Source organism: Nuphar pumila, chromosome 8, assembly GCF_984573655.1.
Source record: "Nuphar pumila chromosome 8, dmNupPumi1.hap1.1, whole genome shotgun sequence".
Taxonomy (NCBI): domain Eukaryota; kingdom Viridiplantae; phylum Streptophyta; class Magnoliopsida; order Nymphaeales; family Nymphaeaceae; genus Nuphar; species Nuphar pumila.
In genome coordinates, this window is record NC_143256.1 from 58,685,177 (window position 1) to 58,701,551 (window position 16,375).

The following is a 16,375-nucleotide window of genomic DNA, read 5'->3' on the forward strand; positions in this document are numbered from 1 at the left end:
ACTAGGATTCACGAAGACATCAACAACTAAACGTAGCTCTATTCTTTTAAACTCATTTTTCAAACACATCTTTCCATTGCTTATTTCTTTCACAAAACATACTGTGCATACTTATACTAAAGTGATTCAAAATTTTCTAACAATCAAATACTATCTTTTCTTTGAATTATCTCATAAACAACTACTCTATTTGACTTAGTTCAGAAAATAAATTTTTTTTTATGGGGCTTAAAAATTTATAAACTGTTAGATTATGCCAAAAACAATCATATATGCTACAACTTGTTCTCAAATGCCTACTTTGATTACCAGTCCTAAAAAAAATTTGAAATTTTTGTGTGCATGCATCTAAACCACCCCCCATGCTTGAATGACACTGTCCCTAGTGGCATACAAAATGAATAAAAATGTAATGCAAATGCACACTAAAAGACACTAACAATAATATGGGAGAAAGGATAGATACAACCTGATTTGCTCTAAGCTTCTGAAGTTTAATTTCATCTAATCTTTGAATTCTTTGAAAGCTCTGCTCTGTACCTGGTAACTGATACACTAAGTTTTAAATTCATCCTGCATATATCACAACAAAAGTTAGCAAATATGAAATAAAATAATGAATAAAGAAAATACTGAAATGACAAACAAACTAATGTACATATGATACATCCCTCTAGCTGAATCTTCATGCCTTCATGAGATGCACTATCTCACACTCACCATCCTGCAGGGCATCTGAAATAAAGGGCTTCAATCTTTGCCCATTTACCTTGAATGAACCTTGGGTCATAGGATCGAATAATGTCACTGCTCTATGGGGAAATACTTCTTTCACAATGTAAGGACCTGTCCATCTCGATCTCAACTTCCCTGGGAATAAATGCAAACGAGAATTATATAACCACACTTTCTGCTCTGGCTCAAACACTTTCCTGACAATATGCTTATCATGAAATGCTTTCGTGCGAGCTTTGTATAATTTGGCATTCTCATACGCATCATTCCTGAGTTCCTCTAATTCTGAGAGCTGCAGTGCTCTCTCTTTGCCAGCCTAGGTGAGGTCAAAATTCAATTTCTTGATAGCCCAATACGCTCTATGCTCTAGCTCGACAGGAAGATGGCATGCTTTTCCGAATACAAGGCGATACGGGGACATGCCAATGGGAGTCTTAAATGCAGTTCTATATGCCCAAAGTGTATCATCTAAGCGCTGGGACCAATCCTTGCGGTCCGGACGAACTGTCTTTTCTAAAATTCGCTTAATCTCCCTATTTGACACTTCAACCTGTCCACTAGTCTGCGGATGATATGGAGTGGTGAATCTATGATTGACAGAATATCTTCTCAACAGAGAAGCTATCTGTACATTCCTAAAATGCTTGCCACCATCGCTAATCATCGCACGTGGCACACCAAAATGACTGAAAATGTTGTGCTTAATGAACTTAAGCACTACTCTGTGATCATTGGTCTTGGTTGCCACAGCCTCGACCCATTTAGACACATAATCAACTGCCACAAGAATGTATAAATTTCCGAATGAAGGCGGAAATGGTCCCATGAAATCAATGCCCCAAACATCAAAAATCTCGACTATCAAAATCGGAAGCAAGGGCATCATGTCCCTTTTGGACATGTTCTCAATCTGCTGACATCGAAGACATCGCCTACATAACTCATGCGCATCCCTGTGGAGTGTGGGCCAATAAAATCCTGACTGCAAAACCTTTGCAGCCGTCTTCCTACTACTAAAATGTCCTCCACAGGCTAATGAATGGGAAAAATTCAGAATGGACTGATACTCATCCTTCGAAACACATCTCCTAATGATCTGGTCTGCACAGTATTTGAACAACTCTGGTTCATCCCAATAATAGTGCCTCACCTGAGATAGGAATCTCTTACGCTCATTCTTGTTCCAATGCTCAGGTATCTGCCTCAAAACCAGATAGTTCACAATATCTGCAAACCAGGGTAACTGTGGTGTACTGACTGACATGATCTGCTCGTCGGGGAAAGAATCACTGATCGGCCGCTGATCCTGCGTGGTCTCCACGATCAGTCTGGAAAGATGGTCTCCTACTACATTCTCGCTTCCCTTCTTATCTCGAATCTCGAGATCAAACTCCTGTAGTAGAAGAACCCAACGAATCAATCTCGGTTTGGTGTCTTTCTTATTCAACAGATATTTCAATGCCGCATGGTCAGAATAGACAACCACCTTCGAACCGAGTAAATAGGACCTGAATTTATCCAATGCAAAAACTACCGCAAGTAGCTCCTTCTCTGTCGTAGTATAATTCATTTGAGCATCAGACAGAGTTCTACTCGCATAGTAGATCACATAGGGCTTCCTATCAATGCGTTGTCCTAAAATGACCCCCATAGCGTAATCAGACGCATCGCAGATAATCTCAAATGGGAGAGTCTAATCCGGAGGTCTCAAAATGGGTGCAGTAATCAAGGCCTCTTTGAGAATCTCAAAGGCCTTTATACAATCCTCACCGAAAACAAAAAGTTGGTCTTTCTCCAGTAAAGTACATAGCGGTCGAGAGATTTTACTGAAATCTTTTATGAACCGCCTATAAAAGCCCGCATGCCCTAAAAATGATCGTATCTGTCTCATAGAGGTGAGTGGAGTCAAACGGGAAATGGATTCCACCTTCGCTCTGTCAACCTCAATGCCACGCCTGGACACAATGTGTCCGAGCACAATCCCCTCCTGGACCATAAAATGGCTCTTTTCCCAACTCAGGACGAGATTTGTCTCCGCACACCTACTCAGTACTCGAGTAAGTTTTTGGAGGCAATCTTCAAAAGAAGAGCCATACATTGAAAAGTCATCCATAAAAACTTCCATCACATCATCAATCATGTCCGAGAAGATAGCAAGCATGCACCTCTGAAAAGTAGCCGGGGCATTACAGAGCACAAACGGCATACGTCTAAACGCGAAGGTGCCATAAGGACATGTAAACGTGGTCTTCTCCTGGTCATCAGGATGGACAGCTACCTGATTGTATCCTGAATATCCATCTAGAAAGCAGTAGTAGCTCTGCCCTGCGAGTCTCTCTAAGATCTGATCAATGAATGGCAATGGGAAATGATCTTTCCTAGTTGCCACATTCAGCTTCCTATAATCGATGCAGACTCGCCATCCTGTAGTGGTCCTCATCGGAATTCTCTCACCCTTCTCGTTCTCAACCACAGTGAGTTCTGACTTCTTCGGCACAACCTGAATCGGACTGACCCACTGGCTATCAGAAATAGGGTAAATGATTCTGGCATCTAACCACTTCACCACCTCGTTCTTCACCACTTCCTTCATGTTGGGATTTAGCCTTCTCTGTATATCCCTAAATGGCTTGACTTCCTCATCACAATGTATTCTATGCATGCAGAATGAAGGATCAATACCCTTCAGATCAGCAACTCCCCAGCCAATCGCTGCCTTGTGCTCTCGAAGAATAGTCAGCAATCTCTGCTCTTGCTCCTCAGTGAGCAGGGCCGAGATGATCACAGGCAGAGTCTTATCATCTCCGATATAAGCATACTTGAGTGAATCTGGTAAGGGTTTCAGCTCAAGTTTCGGAGGTGACTCGATCGACGATTTGGCGGGGGTCTCTGCAAGTGGTGGGAGAGTCTCAATGGCGGCTCCCCAAGGTGGTCTCTCTGACGACACTCTAGACACATGTACACTATCTACACCACTATTCTTCTCTATATGGTACAAATCTAAAGAATCCTCAGTAATATACAAATCGGGCTGCTCCTCTAATAACTCCTGCGCAATATCTACATGAAAGCAGTCCATGTCTCCCGCTGGTCCCATCGCGGCATTGAAAATATTCAGCTTGACTTTCCGATTGCCAAATGAGAGATCCATGGCTCCGGTTCTACAATTGATGCATGCATTGGCAGTCGCCAAGAATGGTCTGCCTAAAATGATCGGAGTCTGGTGCTGGCTGTCTACTCCTTCCATATCAAGAATAATGAAATCGACTGGGAAATAAAAGTTATCCACCTTAACTAGCATGTCCTCCAAGACACCTCTCGGTACCTTGACGGAACGATCTGCCAGCTGCAATGTAATCGGAGTCGATCTCATCTCTCCTAGCCCGAAAGAATCAAAGAAATACCCGGGCAGAATGTTCACGCTTGCTCCAAGATCGAGCAATGCGCGTTCTATCCGGATGTTCCCTATAGTACAAGCAATGATAGGGGCTCCAGGGTCCTTGAGCTTTGGTGGTGTCTGATGCTGAAGTACTGAACTCACTTGCTCAGTCAGATGGACCCTATTAGGAACTCTCTCTCTAGATTTACGCTTCTGCATACATAGTTCCTTCAGGAATTTGGCATATGCCGGCACCTGCTGAATAGCATCGAGCAAAGGTAAGTTGATCTGCACATGCTTGAAGATGTCAAGCATGTCCTGGATCTTCGCACCTTGCTTCCCTCTATAACCAGGAGACTCTAATGCTTTGGGATAGGGTGGTGGGGGAATATACTCTGCTGGTTCCTCCTCTTTGTGAGAAGGCTCACTCCTATCCTTCTTCTTCTTTGAGGATGAAGATGATGAAGATGATGATGGAGATGAGGATGATAATGATGGTTGAGCCGAAGTAGGTGAAACAATGGTCTCTGGCTCCTCTATCCTCTCTCTACTCTCTGGCTCTCTGCTCTCGACGTGATACTCACGTCCACTCCTCAAGGCCATAACAGATTTGGCCTGCTGCTGTGTCTCAGTATGAAACAGGCCTCCATTCATCTGGTCCTTGCCCTTCGGGTTCATGACAGCCTGACTCGGTAATGTACCCTCAGGTCTCCTACTGATAGCCTCAGCTAACTGTCCCATTTGCGACTCTAACTTCGCAATGGACTGCGTATGTGAGCTCAATATCTGACTACACTTATCGAAGGCGTTTTGATTAGAGGTTTTCACCTCTTGGAATATCAGGAGAAGTCTCTCCTCAAAAGATGTCTGCGGGGCAGACTCCTGCTGCATTGGGGAAGGAACTGAAGAAGAAGAAGACTGAGAATAGCTTGGTCTCTGGAATCGCTGAGTAAAAGATGGCTGCCGAACTGGCTGAGAGGATGTAGGCATCTGCATGGAAGACTGTGGATTCTTCCATGAAAAATTGGGATGGTTACGCCAACCCGGATTATATGTCGATGAAAATGGGTTATTCGGCGGTCTGACGTAACCCTGAGCTGCCTGAACTTGTTCTTGAACAAATTCAGGGTACTGAGATGCCGAAGGGCACTCAGTGATCTCGTGTGCTGGACTGGCACAAAGAGTACACACCTGATGTGTAGTGGATGGTCCTGAGAGCAGCTGGTCCAGCTTCTGAGCAATCATGTCTACCTTGCACTATAGTGCAGTAGATGGACCAATCTCAAGAACACCAGCTTTCTTCTGAATGCTGGGTGTGGCTCTATCCGAATGAGAGCTCGAAGCATGGTGGAGGGAATTCTCGGCCAATGTATCAAATAGCCTCCATGCTTCGTCCTCGCTCTTCAACATGAATGTCCCTCCACATAAAGAGTCGATCATCTGATGATTCTTGTCAGACAATCCATCGTAGAAGCTCTGCACCAGTTGCCATTTCGGCACCTGATGATGGGGACATTTCCTGAGGAGATCCTTCATTCTCTCCCAGGTCTCATGAAAGCGCTCACCATCTATTTCTGCAAAACTAGTGATGGCTCGACGATACTGGTTCGTACGACCAATGGGAAAGTATTTCTGGAGAAACTCCTGTTGTAATTTCTCCCATGACTCTATTTCTACAGAATCTAAGGACTTTAGCCAATACTTGGCTTTGTCCTTCAATGAAAAAGGGAATAGAGTCAACCGTAAGGCGTCATCATCAAAATTCTGTATCTTTACCGTAGAACAGATTTCGAGGAATTCATCTAAATGGCGGTAGGGATCCTCGTGTTTAAGGCCATAAAAGGATGGAAGCATCTGAATAATGCTGGCCTTAATCTCGTAATGAGGCACTCCTACATCGGGTCTCCGAATGCAGGATGCCTGAACATAGTCTGTGGGAATGAAGTATTCCCGCAGAGGACGTGGCTGAACTGGGGGTGGAGGTGGAGGATCCATGTCAGCCATTGTTGTCGAACTTCGATGAGAATGTAAAATTCTCTCTGGGTTTTCAACAAATGGGTGTAATGGAGTTCCTAAACCTCGTCGCCCCTGCATACATTGGTACTAAGACCAGATGTATGCAAACGACCTAAATCTAGATCTAAACTAACACAAGTACTAAAACGTAAATAAAACAAATAACAGTACTACGAAACAGATATGCTATCTATCTATGTCAGAATGCAATAACTGAATAAAAAAATAACAATGTAAACTATTCTAAAATACTGAAACAAATAAATACAGGAAATCACAAACTAAGTTTTTCTAAAACCCACCTGTCTAATCGCTCCTTGCAGAATGATAATTAAGTGAATCCTAGAAAGAACAGTACGTGAATCCTATATTTACTAACTATGTTAATCCTATATTCACTTACTAATCCTACTAACTAAAAAGAAAACAACTAATTAACTAACTAAAACAAATTAATAAATCAAACTCTAAGAAATATAGTAATTAATTCGCCGTTCCCCGGCAACGGCGCCAAAATTTGGTTGATATTTTGAAATGATCTTTTTAAAACAATTATTTTCAATAAAACTTTGGAAAATTGTCAACCAAAAATATAAAAACCGACTTTCCACAAAGTGGTAAGTACGGGTCGAATCCTCAGGGAACAGGAATTAATCACGATATGTCTAGAAAATTTGATTTATTAATTACAAATATCAATCTACAATTATAAAGTTAATACAACTACAATTAATCACTAAAATGAAAATGAAAAAACACTCAGTCTTCTGCTCCACACCAAGGGTATTTCCGTCTTTTCGCCAATTAGACAATCTTCGCACTTGGACAATAACCCTGAAAACTAAATATGCTTTTCAACCTAAAAATGCAGAAAAATACAGAGTTAGTATTCTATTCTAACAATGCAAACAATACTAAAATTTATTCTAATTTTACGAAAATAATAACACAAATGTTACTTATCAAACAAAAATTAAAAAAAATACTAAATTAATTCTAAAATTAACCAAATTAATTCTACTAATGCTGTATGATGATTATGCAACTCCTAAAATGCAGAAACTACTAAAAATAGGTCTAAAATGCCAAAACTAAGAAAATTACGAAACTGCCCCTAACTAGTGTAAAATAGATTTCTGACAGGTTATCGGAAAACCACTGTTTGACAAGGCAAACGAGGTCCGATTTTCCCGAAATTTGTTCTGTTCTGCAACTGACAGATTAAACAAACTGACAGTTTTTACATAATGGAAAAACAGTATCAGGAACTCTAGATATAACCGTTTCAAATCTGGGAAAAATCAGGATATCGAAAGTCCTGTAATTTGAAATCCAGAAAAAGCGGTTTTCGCAAAATGCTTAAAAATCAGACCAAATCAACTCCGAAAGAGGTGAAATTTGGTCTGAAGTCAAATAACACGTCAATAAAGTGAATAGAATAAAAATTTTTGGAAAACACAGAATTTTTGCACAGAAAAAAATGCTGGTGCGACAGGGCAAAAATCGGGTTTTTATTTGAGTGCACTATTCACTTTATGAATCTATTTAAACACTATAAAATGCAAATTATATCTAATAAAATCTAAATGACACTGTATAACAGTGTATATGCAGATGAATATTATAATTATACTAAATGAATGACGAACAAAATACGATAAGCAAATTATGACTAAAACTACGTTAACTAGCGATGCAAATGCAACTATGCTACTAAAGGGAATGCAATTCGAACTACTAAGTTAAATACTAACTACTACCAATAAAACAATCACAAAACACAGCTCACACATACGAAACAAATACAATACACGCACACACGCTTCTACACTATACTAAATCAAATACTTAAACTAATTAATCTAAAACCAACATAATTAACATCTAAATGAAATTAAACCCACTAAAGAACAAGGATAGGATTATGGTTCACTCGGTTGACTCAAGCTAATCTTGGTTTTGGCTTGGGTAGGTTCGGGTTGGTTTGGGTGAAAGAGATAGGCTCGTGCTAAGGTTGACTCAACTAGGACTAATGTTGACTCGGATAGGCTTGACCTAACTAGTTGGGTTCAGTTTTGAGTCGACTTAGTCAACTAGGTTCGGTTGACTTAAGTGGACTCGATTTAGCCTTAGCTAAGGTTGGGTTGACTTGGCTAAGGTTGACTCGACCTCGGTTTGGTCTTGACTTTGACTTAGGTTAGGCTTGGTCTTGACTCACCTTAAGTTGGACTTGGACTTGACTAGGGTTAACTTAGTCAACTAAGGTTCGGGTTGACTCAAGTGGAGTCGGTTTGACTTGGATAGGGTTGGACTAAAGCTTGACTAGGGTTAGGTCTAGGTCTTGGACTCGACCTAGGTTTGGTCTAAGAATAGGTTAGGTTTCTAAGAATAGGTTGGACTCGGTTTAGGGTTGACTTAGTCAACTAAGGTCGGTTTGGTTTAGGTGGGCTCGGTTGACTCGAACTAAGGTTAGGTTTGACTTGGATTAAGGTTGACTCGACCTAGGGTTGGTCTATGCTTTGACTTAAGCTAGACTCGGTTTTGACTAGGTTCACGACTCACCTAACCAAGTCAATCTAATTGACTAGGTTAGATTAGGTTCAATAGGTAGGGTCGGTTGATTCAAGCTAAGAGTTGACTTGACTAGACTCAAGTGGGTTTAGGCTAGGGTTAGACTAAAGTAGTAACCTCTTAAATTCCTACAATTAATTCAAAGTTAATGATTTTAATGGAGAGGGTTGTAAAAGGAATGTAATAATTACCAATGTTCAAACTTTGAAATGCTTTGGATTCTCAAAAGTCGCCCCATTTAAAGAGGGGGTTACACTCCTTAATTGCCTTTAAAGCTCATTTTGGAAAAATGAAAAGGCCAATCTAGAAATCCACGATTTTTGCTTTTCAATATGAAATTAAAGTGCTTTTAATGTGGTTGATAGTTTTGGAATGCTCTTTTTAAAACAATTATTTTCAATAAAACTTTGGAAAATCGTCAACCAAAAATATAAAAACCGACTTTCCACAAAGTGGTAAGTACGGGTCGATCCTCAGGGAACAGGAATTAATCACTACAATTCTAGAAAATTTAATTTATTAATATCAAATGGCAATCTACAATTATAAAGTGAATACAACTACAATTAAGCACTAAAAGAACAATAAACAAGCATTCAGTCTTCTACTCCACACCAAGGGTATTTCTATCTTTTCGCCACTTAGAGAATCTTCTCACTTGTATAATAACCCTGGAAACTAAATATGCTTTTCAACCTAAAAATGCAGAAAAATACAAAGTTAGTTTTCTATTTTAATGATGCAAACCACAACTAAAACTATGTCTAATTCTACGAAAATAATAAACAAATGTTATTTATCAAACAAAAATTAAATAGAATACTAAATTAATTCTAAAATTAACCAAATTACTTCTACTAATGCAGTATGATGATTATGCAACTTCTAAAATACAGAAACTACTGAAAACACGTCTAAAATGCCGAAACTAAGAAAATTACGAAACTGCCCCTAACTAGTGTAAACTAGCAATCTGACAGGTTATCGGAAAACCACTGTTTGACAGGGCAAACGAGGTCCGAATTTCCCGAAATTTGTTCTGTTCTGCAACTGACAGATTAAACAAACTGACAGTTTTTACAGAATTGAAAAACAGTATCTGGAACTTCAGATATAAGCGTTTCAAACCTGGGAAAAATCAGGATATCGCCAGTCCTGTAATTTAAAATCCAGAAAAAGCGGTTTTCACAAAACGCTTAAAAATCAGACCAAATCAACTCCGAATGAGCTGAAATTTGGTCTGCAGTTAAAGAACACGTCCATAAAGTGAATAGAAGAAAAAAATTTGAAAAACGCAGAATGTTTACTCAGAAAATAATTCTGTTGCGACAGGGAAAAAATCTGGTTTTTATTTGAGTGCACTATTCACTTTATGAACCTATGTAAACACTATCAAATGCAATCTACACCTAATGCAATCTAAATGACACTGTATAACAGTGTATATGCAGATGATTATTAGGAAAATACTAAATGCACGACGAACAAAACACTACAAGCAATTTATGAATAGAACTAAGTTAACTAACAATGGAAATGCAACTATGCGAAATAATAAAATGCAATCTAACCACTAAGTTAACTAATATCTAACTATCATTCAAAACATAACAAAACACATTTCATACATACTAAATAAATACGCTATACGTACACACACTTTTACACTAAAACTAAATTAGATAAATAAACTAATTAATATAGAAATCAAAAGAAATAATAAGAAATGAACTTACTTCACTAAAGAACGAAGGCTAAGGTTAGGGTTCACTTGGTTGATTCGACTAGGATCGGTTTGGGTTTAGGTGGGCTCGGTTTAGGCTTAACTAAGGGGGTTAACTTGGGTAGGCTCGATTTAGATTTGACTCAACTCGGTTTAGGTTTGGGCTCGGCTAGGTTTGGTCTCGGGTTTGACTTGATCAACTAGGTTCGAATAAGATAAGGTAAACTAGGTTGACCCACTAGGTTTAGACTAGGGTTTGGGTCTTGGTTGAACTCGGATTGAATTAGGTAGGCTCGGTTTGACTAGGTTAATGTTGACTCGACCTCGGGTTGGTCTTGACTTTGACTTAGACTAGGTTAGGGTTTGACTTAGTCTTGACTAGGGCTAGGTCTAGGTTTTGACTTTGACTTAGGTTAGGCTTGGTCTTGACTAGGCCTAACTTAGTCAACTAAGGTTTGGGTTGGGTTACTAGGTTCGGTTTAGGTTTGAATTAGGGCTTGACTTGACTAGACTCAAGTTGACTTGGATACAAGGCGCACCTAACCAAGTCAATCTAATTGACTAGGTTAGATTAGGTTCAATAGGTAGGATCGGTTGACTCAAACTAAGGGTTGACTTGACTAGACTCAAGTGGGTTTAGACTAGGGGTTGACTCGACCTAGGCTCGGTTTGACTAGGTTAGGTCTAGACTAAAGTAGTAACCTCCTAATTAAGCTACAATTAATCCAAAGTTCACGATTTTAATGGAGGAGGTTGGAAAAAGGAATGTAATAATTACCAATGTTCAACCTTTGAAATGCTTTGGATTCTCAAAAATCGCCCCATTTAAAGAGGGGGTTACACTCCTTAATTGCCTTTAATGCTCTTTTTGGAAAAATGAAAAGGCCAATCTAGAAATCCACGATTTTTGCTTTTCAAGATGGAATTAAAATGCTTTTAATGCTCTATGGAAATCGTGTAACCTAGATTGGAATTTTTGTTTAATGGCAAAAACACTTTCCAAAGTTAAGAAGTAACTCCTTCTTTAATGCCCATTCAAAATTCAAATCTTCCTTAAATGCCTCACACGATTTTTGAAGAATCTCCTTTTTCCCAAAAGCTTTCCAATTTTCAATTACTTTAATTACCTCCCTTCTCAAAAATCGCCAACTTCAATGGATGCTACTTTTTAAATAAAAGACTTAAATTTATCTAGGGAATAAAAGAAACTAAATGAGAAAACGATTTCCTAGGAGTTAATGCTACCTAATTCCTAAAGCTTAACTTAAATAACCCCTAAAAACGGCTAAGACACTAAACCCTAATACATTGAACCTAGACAACCTAATTACACCTACCTAACTCCATTAAAACTTACTAAAAAAATTCGTCCAAGAGCTCAAGGAGAGCTCTAATGGTTGCCGCCCCACCTTGGGGAAGAAGAAGAACTAGACAAAAATAAAAAAATAAAATTATAAACTACGAAAAGCAATAGAACTAAGTAACTACTATTTTGATAAAACTAAATTAGAAAATACTAAAAAGAACTTCTAATTGCACAAATGCGAACATGAACAACAATATGCTGGAATTTATAAAAAACATAAAGAAATAAAAATTTGACTTTTGTACTTTTTGTTTTGCAATAGATCCAAAACACCAAAAAAAACCAAAAATGCTAAAAACGATTATTGAGAACTATCCTAAACGAATGAAATGACCTAACCCAACTTCATGCTGCTGTTAACATCCAAAACCTACAGCAAACCACACAATTTACTAACCTAAAAACACAAATTTAACTAAAATGCAAAGATCGGCTAGAAGAAGTCTAGCCGATTTTTTTTTTTATTTTTTTCAAAGATAAAATCAACACAATACACAATCACAATCCACGACTTAGAATAAACGAAAATGAAATTTCCTAATGAGAATTTCAGCAACACAATACAAGACACATGCTGGACGAAACAAAAATATCAAAGCCGAAAAATCTTTTTGGCAAAAATCAAGAATCGGCTAGAAGAAGTCTAGCCGATTTTTGAATGTTTATTTTCAATTAAAATTAAATACCACTCCCACACAAAACTGATTAAAGCAAATCAAAATGAACACTTTCTTTTTATTTGATTTTCAGTAGAACAACACCAAGAATGCTTATGACAAATTTCACGAATCGACTAGATGAAGATCTAGCCGATTTTTGATGAAAAGAATGAAGAAAACCAATAAATTTGATTTCAATGAATCAAACAACCAAGAAAACCTAATCTAACGTGCTGGTCTATGCACGAATACTACTCTAAGGGTGAAACAAAAAGAAAACTAAGAAACATACAGAAAATAACAAAACAAAAACCACACACACAAATCGGTTTTATCTAGAAGAGAAGGAAGAAGAAGACCTACCTTTTGGAAGATCCGACGACCGGGGGGATGAAGAAGAGCGGACCGTGGCTAGAGATGGACGTCCTCTACAGTTCAAGGATGCTGTACTTCACCAAAAACGGCACCTATTGCAGCTGCTACACGTTGGAGATCCACCGACGATGGAGTGTGGGCCGATTCTCGATCGGAGGGTGTAGAAAGCCGGATGGAGGTAAGGCCGGCTCACCTTGGTGGTGTGTTGCGCACTCTCGCCCAAGGTTAATGGTCTCCACCTCTTCTACACCTGCAAAAATACAGAAAAATGGTGAAAAGACAGCAAGGAATAAGAAAGAAATGAAAAGAAACCAAAGAAAGCTTGAAAATATGCTTGAAAATCAAGCATAGGTCGATCTTCAATGGCCAACACGTGGGGAAGATGGAGAGGAAGGAGCTGCTGCTGTAGAGTCACTGTAGGGGGCGTCAATCCAAGCCAAAGACGCCTAGGGTTCTTGAAAAAAAACTATTTATAGTTTTGACATTTTTCAGAAAGAGTGTTAAAAAATAAAATATTGCTAGGCGCCACTTTCTTGGGGGGGTTTTAGAAAAACTTTTTGAAATGGGTATGGATAGGCGTGTGGGTTGGGTTTTGGGCTTTCTAAGAGTTGATCCAAGGTCCAATTGACCTAATTGGGTCGGATATGGATCCGATCCACCTCGAAATCCGTGCCCAAACACTAAAATAGCCATAACTCTCTCATTTTAACTCCGATTTTTCTGAAATTCGAACCATAGCCCCTTACTATCAAAACACATCTAAACATGGGTTTAAAACCTTAAACTTGATACAAAATGCATGAAAAACTTGTTTACATGATGTGCATTTCATGCATCATCATAATGCTCTATGGAAATCGTGGAGCCTAGATTGAAATTTTTGTTTAATTCCAAAAACACTTTCCAAAGTTAAGGAGTAACTCCTTCTTTAATGCCCATTCAAAATTCAAATCTTCCTTAAATGCTTCACACGATTTTTTAAAGAATTTCCTCTTTCCAAAAGCTTTTCCCAACTTCAATACATTAATTGACCTCCTTCCTAAAATTCGCCAACCCTAATTTAAGACTCTATAACCAAAGAATTTAAGACTCACCTAGGTAATGAAAAGACCTAATTGAAAAACACGACTTTCTAAACTTAAATGCTGCCCTAATTACCAAAACCTACTTAAATGACCCCTAAAAACGGCTATGAGATAAAACCCTAATACGTTGAACCTAGACTCCTTCCTAACTTAACTAATTGTAATTAATAATTTCTAAAAAATCGACCAAGAGCTCAAGGGGAGCTCTAATGGCTGCCGCCCCACCTTGGGGAAGAAGAAGACCCACACAAAAAAAATTTAAAAAAATATATATATATAAATTAACAAAAAAACAATAAAACTAAATAACCCCTATTTTGATAAAACTAAATTAGAAAAGAATAAAAAGAACTTCTAATTGCACAAATGCAAACATGAACAGCAATATACTGGAATTTATTAAAAACATAAAGAAATAAAAATTCGACTTTTGTAATTTTTGTTTTTCAATAGATCCAAAACACCAAAAACACAAAAATGCTAAAAACGATTATCTAAAACAATCCGAAAATATGGAAATGACTTAACACGATTTTTTTTTCTGCTGTTAATATGCAAAATATACAGCAACCCATTCAATTTACTAACCTAAAAACACAAATTTAACTAAAATGCAAAGATCGGCTAGAATAAATCTAGCCGATTTTTTTTTCTTTTTCAAAAATGAAAACAAACAAGACACAAGCCCAACCCACGAATAAAATGAATTAAAATGAACTTTTATAATTGGATTTTCAGAAAAACAACTCAATACACATGCTGGACATAAAAAAAAATCGAAACAAAGAAAAATATTTTTGTAAAAATCAAGAATCGGCTAGAAATAGTCTAGCCGATTTTTAGATTTTTGCTTTTCAAGTGAAATCAAAATCACAACTCACCACTCAACGACTAAGATGAATAAAAATGGATTTTTTTCTAAATGGAATTTCAGTAGAACAGACCCAAGAACACCTATGAAAAATTTGAAGAATCGGCTAGATGAAAATCTAGCCGATTTTAATGAAAAGGATGAAAAATTTAAAGAAATTGATTTCAATGAATCAAGCAAACAAATAAACCTAATCTAACGTGCTGGCCTATGCACAAAATCTAATTTAAGGTTGAAACAAAAAGAAAAATAAGAAACACACAGAAAATAAAAAAAAGAAAACCAACACACAATTCGGTTTTAGCTAGAAGAGAAGGAAGAAGAAGACCTACCTCTTGGAAGATCCGACGACCGGGGGGATGAAGAAGAGCGGACCGTGGCTAGAGCTGGACGTCCTAAACAGTTCGAGAATGCTGGACTTCACCAAAAAACGGCACCTTTGCAGCTGCTACACGTTGGAGATCCACCGAAGATGGAATGTGAGCCGATTCTCGATCGGAGGGTGTAGAAAGCCGGATGGAGGTAGGGCCGGCTCACCTTGTTGGTATGTTTCGCACTCCCGCACAAGGTTAATGGTCTCCACCTCTGCTACACCTGCAAAAATACAGAAAAGTGGTGAAACTACAGCAAGGAGAAAGAAAGAAATGGAAGAGACACAAGAGAGATCAAAAATATGCTTGAAAATCAAGCATAGACCGGTCTTCAATGGCCAAAACATGGAGGGAGATGGAGAGGAAGGAGATGCTGGAGTAGAATCACTGTAGGGGGCGTCCAAACATAGCCAAAGACGCCTAGGGTTTGCTAGAATATTTAATTTATACTTTTGATAATTTTCAGAAACACTGTTATAAAAAAATTATTTTCTATGCGCCTCTTTCTGGGGGGTTTTCAGAAAACCTTTTTGAAATGGATATGGATAGGCGTGTGGGTTGGGTTTTGGGCTTTCCAAGAGTTGATCCAAGGTCCAATTAACATAATTGGGTCGGATATGGATCCGATCCAACTCGAAATCTGTGCCCAAACACTAAAATAGCCATAACTTTCTCATTTTAACTCCGATTTTTCTGAAATTTGAACCATAACCCCTTACTATCAAAATACATCTAAACATGGGTTTAAAACCTTAAACTTGATACAAAATGCATGAAAAACTTGTTAACATGATGTGCATTTCATGCATCATCATGGACTTCATAGAAAGCCTAAGAGATAGAGACATTGCACATGATGAGAAGAAGACTATACGTAACTCATTCAAATAGAAGGTCTAGTGACTCGAGCAATTAAATCCAAGGGATACTTTGTATCAGGTGCCCTAAGGTCATCTGGCCTGGGAGTCACTGACCCAAAGCTCGCTACACGGGTCACGAAACTGGATATTTGAATTAGTGCTTGATCATGCATAATATTTGCATTTTATTAATCATTATTTATGCATGATCCGTGTTAAAAATCGCTCTAAAAACCCATTTTTATTGTTAATTTTGAGAAATCGCATTGAATCAAATTTTATCAGAAAATCGAGTTTTCAACGCTTTCTCTACGGTTTTAGTATTTTTATTAGATTTAGATTTTCTTAATGGTAGTTTAGTTAG

General features: G+C 38.2%; 1 non-coding gene across 1 annotated transcript; it reads left to right on the forward strand.

The window, feature by feature from the left end:
- The first annotated feature begins 5,612 nt into the window (after window positions 1-5,612).
- Window positions 5,613-5,715, forward strand: LOC149829948 (small nucleolar RNA R71). The gene has a single exon (XR_016433958.1). It is a non-coding gene; the product is annotated as a small nucleolar RNA R71 (small nucleolar RNA).
- Window positions 5,716-16,375: the final 10,660 nt, after the last annotated feature.